We start from the raw sequence: 6,000 nt of genomic DNA on the forward strand, positions 1-6,000 counted from the left end.
TACCAGAGGAGGTGGGTGGGGGAGGGAGAATTGGATGAAGTCAGTCAAAAAAGACAAACTTCCAGTCATAAGAAAAATTAGTACTAGGCATGTAATGTACAACATGATAAATACAATCAACACTGTATGTTATACATTAAAGTTGCTAAGAAAGAAAATCCTTAGAGTTTTCATCACATGGAAAAAAATTTTTTCTATTTCTTTAGTTTATAACTATATGAGATTATGGATGATCACTAAACTTATTATGATAAATATTTCATGATGTATGTAAGGTAAATCATTATGCTATACACCTTAAACTTATACAGTGCTGTATGTTAATTATATCTCAATAAAAGTGGAAGAAAAAATAGGAATTCAGAGATTATTTAATAAAATATGATGGCGGATGCCCTGAAATTATCCAGAGTGAAAAAAAAAAAAGTTTTCTGCTCAAAGGCCATAGTTTCAGGCAATTTTACAAGGAAATATCACTGTTTTCAATCATCTTTATCTTTTTTTTATATAAAATTATTTTATTTATTTATTTTTGGCTGCATTGGGTCTTCGTTGCTGCGCGCGGTGTTTCTCTAGTTGCGGGAAGCGGGGGCTACTCTTGGTTGCGGTGCGCGGGCTTCTGACTGTGGTGGCTTCTCTTGTTGCAGAGCACGGGTTCTAGGCGCACAGGCTCAGTAGTTGTGGCTCGCGGGCTCTAGAGCACAGGCTCGGTAGTTGTGGTGCACGGGCTTACTTGCTCTGCGGTATGTGGGATCTTCCCGGACCAGGGTTTGAACCCGTGTCCCCTGCATTGGCAGGTGGATTCTTAACCGCTGCGCCACCAGGAAAGCCCAATCATCTTTACCTTATTCAAAATATCTTAGAGGAAGTAAAAAGGCTACCCAAATCGTTTTAAATTTAGAATAATCTCATAAAATTATGATCTGATGTGAGTAATAGGCAAGGACAGTACAGGAGAGGAAACTAGGCAAAGTTATGAACATAGATGCAAATATAAGATAAAAGAAAATGGAATAGGATAGAACTTTAGGGAACTGAATTTAGTAGTTTATAAAATATTCTTAAAAAGTAAGGTTTTACATAGATATAGTTGGATACTGCTACTAACCACTTCTTATTTAAATTTATTTAAATTTATCAGTAGATGAGATAATTTCCTTCTTTGTTGGTTTTTAAAGTTTTATTTTTTGTGTGTGCAAGGACTGAATTTGAATAAAATTAGTAAACAAGGGGAAAAAAAAGTAAGGTTTTACCCTAAGAATGCAAACATAATTTGAAATCAGAAAATCTATTAATGAAATTTCTCATATTAATAGAATTAACACTAAAATCCATATTAACACCTCAATGGATACAGAAGCAAATTCAACAAAACTGAATAGCTATTAATGTTGTAACAAAACGCTTAGAAACTAGTCATTGAAGGAAACAAGTTTAAGTTCATAACTCACAACAAGAAAGAACATACAGCAAAACATATAATTTATAACTGAGACGTCAGGAGCAAGCCTAGAACACTACAGAATGACTGTCATCGAGTTTAGTCAACATTGGATTGGAGGCTTTCCTCCAGTATAGCCAATATAGCCTTTCCTCTAAAGAAAAGTGAGATGGAGCAGGTCTGCTCAGCTTGGGGGGCCCAAACAGAAGACAGCTCTTGTTCTTCTGAGTCTCTAAGGAAACTTAGAAGCACTTTCTGTCCTTGGATTCATGAGACCTTAAATGGGTGAGGATGTTTCCTGCCGCGTGTGATTGAAACCCCATCTCAAATGCCTTCAACAACAAGGATGGGGATGACTCCTGGGGCTGGAAGAGTGGAGGTTTTGGAGGTGAGGTTGCCCAGTGGCTCTGGACTGGCAGCCCCACCCTCCTCTTGCCTTGTGACTTGACTTCACTCTCACTTGGGAGGAAGTGGAGAGCAGACCTCTCCCACCTCCCCTGCAGCCAGACCTTTCCTTTCACTTCAGTGGCCCATTTAGGGGACACGCTCATTCCTGCACCATCACCAACCAGGACAGGGAGTCCCCTGGTGACACTCACACCACCTCTTCCACCACTGAGGCCAGTTCTCAGAGCTGGGTCTGGGATCAACCTCTCCCAAAGCCCATGGGACATTCAGGGGGGAAGAGAAACTGAATAAACCTGTGGTTCTCTGTCAACGAGGAGGGAATCCATGCTGGGGAGGCAGCTTACAAAATGCCCAAGAGACCCTTGAATGCTTCCGTGAGATTAAAGCCTGGGTGCTCAGCAGGAGATGACGCCCATCTGGAAAGAGAGTAGATGGAAAGTTCTCATGGGGTGGAAGGCACATAGGGGTCTGTGAGCCAGGTGGAGACAACTAGTACATCTCATGGAGAAGGAGAGGTAAGATGTGCCGTGGAGCAGTCCACAGGGAAGGAGCTTAGAAGGGGAGAGACCAGGCTTGTTTAGAAACCAGGTGTGACCTTTGGGGACAGAATCCGAGGGGCAAAAATCCTCAAAAACTGCTGTTAACCCATAAATTTCCTCCAGAGGACGTTGTGATTTTAGGAACCTTGAATTTCCCTGGAAAAGGGACCGTGCTTACTTTTTCTCCCCAGGCAGCCACAGCCGTGCTTGGACACTGCTGGGAGGACAGCCGGCCTGACACTTTGGAGTTGAAGGCAGGTGCTTGGGCTGGGATGTGAGATGAGGAACTGCCTTTTCCCCAGGGTTCCCGTATTCACTCAATTCTTGCATTTATATCCATTGGGGAGCTCATCCGTCCTCTCTACAGACCAGGGCTGGGTAGTATTCTGAGTAAAGGTGGCTGTGAGGGGTAACAGGGAAAGATTAGGAAAGGGATATTCTAGACGGAAGGAGAACTGTGAGGAAATATTATATTTTATATTGGTAATAACCAGGGAGCTTAACGACTGAAGCAGAATTCTCATTGTATCCTGAGAGGGAGAAACTGTCCAGTGTGCTTCCTCCCCCATTCATCAGCCAGGAGAGCTTGAGTGACCAGATGGCTCAAGGCAGCTTCCCTGGGTTCTGCTTGGGGTGGAACGTTTCTCCACACTGTGAACCCATTAGGGCCTCTATGAAAAGACATAGGGATTGGAAAGGACAGGAAGTTTCTACAATCCATAAGAAAAAGATGAGTGATGCAACAGTAATAGAAAACTGGCCCAAAGATATGTATGAACAGGCATTTCACCAAAGAGCTGCAGTTGCATTAGAAACATAAAAAGAGACCAACTCCCCCGGCAATTGGAGAAATAACAATTTAAAAAACTAGATATTAATTATAGGATTTTAGATCAACAAGAAATTTTGACAGATTTGGTAAAATCCAGAGATGTTTATTTTTCAGGAAACTGGACTCTCATGTTTCTGTTTGGTTTGTAGTTGCTAATACTCCTTCGAAGGCAGTTGGGCTGCCATTTCTCTTTATGGCTGAATGACTTCTATTGTATGGACAGATCACGTTTCATTTACCCATTCATCAGTGGTTGGACATTTGGGTTGTTTCCACACTTTGTCTCTTACAATAATCCTGCTACGAATATTCATGCATACTTTTCTGTGTGGACTTACATTTTCATTTCTCGGGTAAACACCTAGTGGAAGCCTGGGCCATGTGGAAACTCCTGTGGAGTCTGGTGAGAACCTGCTAGACTGTCTTCCACAGGAAGCTTCCCTGGGTTCTTATAACTGTGACACTCCTTGGACCGAGCCATGTGGTATTGGTGTCATAAATATAGAAGGAATTCCGACGTGTGTACCCATGTCATCCTTGTGGAGACACCACACACGGGCTGGTATGTACTACAGCTGCTCCACCAATCCTGACCCACACCTGGAGCAGACTGGGGGCTGTCTATGCGCCTTTGCCCTGAGTGACAAAGGAGGGCTCTCAGAGAGACCAGGCAGCCAGGAGGTCAGACCTCATCCCGCTTCTGCCACTGTCACCCTGTGATGTTGGGCAAGTCCCTTGATCTCTCTGGGTCTCAGTTCCCATCCTGTCCAAAGTGTTGTGAGGCTTCTGCAAGTTACTAGAGGTAAAAGTGCTGTCACTTAACCCCAGGCAGGAGGTGCTCCCCAAACAAGAGTTCCATGTAGCAGGTGGGCAACTTGCCACCCTTCATCCAGGACCACAGGAAGAGGAGAGGAAGAGAAGAAACTGCCCATTATTTCCCAGTCTGGGTGAAAAAGGACACAGAAGTGTCTGAGAAAGACAAGGGGTAAGTAGCAGGCAGCCTCCCTCCCTCTAGAGAACCCGAGGCTCCTGCAGCCCTGCTGGCCTGGCCTCCAGAGGGAGGGAGGAGATCAGGTGTCAGCGGCTGTGTCTATATAGCCCCAGGCCTCCAGGACCAGGCTCATTCCTGAGGCTGCTGCCAGGCCTGCTAAGATGAAGCTGTCCAGCGCCATCCCTTGGGCCTTGCTGCTCAGCACAGGTAAAGCCTGGCCCCGAGCCCCTTACTCCTGGGCCTCTCTCTCTGCTTCCTGTTCAATCTAGAGATTCTATGCAGTTTGCTTGTTGCCAGCAAAGACAGTCTGCAAGATACTCTCCTCCAACGAGATGTCTCCCTCACCCTGGGCTGCAGGAGGAGGGGTCCAACAGGATGGCCACGACCCTGCGCTGAGACCACCTTGATTTTTAAACATTCTCTGGGCTCCCCTGTCTTTGTTCTGAGATGTTTTCTTGGGTCTCCCTGCCTCCCCCCTCCCTCCTGCCTTAAGCCAATGTCCCTGGGATGCACTGCGGGGCAGCCAGGGCTCAGCCCAGACCTGGATGAGGGGAACCAGACGTGTTTTCGCTTTGGAGGGGTTCTTGGAGCTGTGACTGTGTGGGTGCTTGGAGGGGGGACCCTGGCTGGACCTGAGCTGGAGGGGGTGACCAATGGGGAAACGGGGGCCGCTGAGGAAGCCCCAGGACAGGTGGGTGTGCTCTGCACCTGCCCCCAGGGATTGAGACGTGGCAGCAACACAAGTTCGGGAACGAACAGCAGGAACAGCAGCTCCCCCCAGGGGCTGAGGATGTCCTGACAGGGAGAGCCTAGTCCTGCTGCTGGGACTGCCCTTGACCGCAGGAGGGAGAGCAGCGCTGATTCCCGATGCTGGGAGGGGAAAAGAAGCCGTCATTTCTTCAGGGAGACCTCTGTCTTCTTCTCCCTCATTCTGTATCTCTGTCTCATTCTGTCCTTCCCCCTGCTGTCCCCCTTTCTGCTCCAGCTCCTCTTCAGCTCTGCTCACTCTGCTTCCCTGCCCTCGACCTATTGTTCCTCCCCTGCTCACCTTTGCCCCTCACACTTCAGGGCAGGACAGCCCCCATCACTAGGCTCTCCCCTCCCCTCTCCTCCTCACTGCTCTCATCACCTTCAGGCAATGCGGGTCGGGGCTAGGAGATGCAGGTGGTGGCAAGTGGAAGGACAGGTCAGTGCGGTCAGTGTGTGAGCACAGACCCCTGTCAGTGTCCATCCCAGGCTGCTGTGAGGACCTTCCTGTCTGCCTGGTCCAGCGGGGGCGCCATTCTGATGGGACATTTTGTGGGCAGCTTGTGGGTAGAAATGCGTCCATCAGAGCCCTTCCTGCATCTGCTGTTTCTCAAGTGCCTTCAGTTCAAATCATCAGTATGCCAAGATGGCATGTTTCAGGAATGAGATATTTAATGCACAAATCAATAATAAGGATAAAAATTAAAATAGTTACTAAAAAATAGTGGAAGAAAGTCCACTAAGAAGATACAACAATCACAAATGGCACACTTAACATAACTGCAAAGCAAAAACTGATCGTGGTGGAAGGAGAGATGAATGTGGTGGGTGACTTTACCACAAAGTGTGAATATTTAAAATTTTGATCTAAAAGATGAATATAGGCTCGTACCCTAGAACTCATGAACTGTCTTTTCAAGGACGTGTTGAACATTCACAAAAATTAATCGTGTCATAGATTAATTTTTAAATCCAGTAATTAAAGATGTCATATACACCATGTTTATAACTTCAAGGCAATTAAATAGTAAAATAAAAGTAT

This window comes from Aethalodelphis obliquidens, unplaced genomic scaffold, assembly GCF_003676395.1.
Source record: "Aethalodelphis obliquidens isolate GAN/ISIS:26980383/991018 unplaced genomic scaffold, ASM367639v1 scaffold11, whole genome shotgun sequence".
In the NCBI taxonomy this organism is placed as follows: Eukaryota; Metazoa; Chordata; class Mammalia; order Artiodactyla; family Delphinidae; genus Aethalodelphis; species Aethalodelphis obliquidens.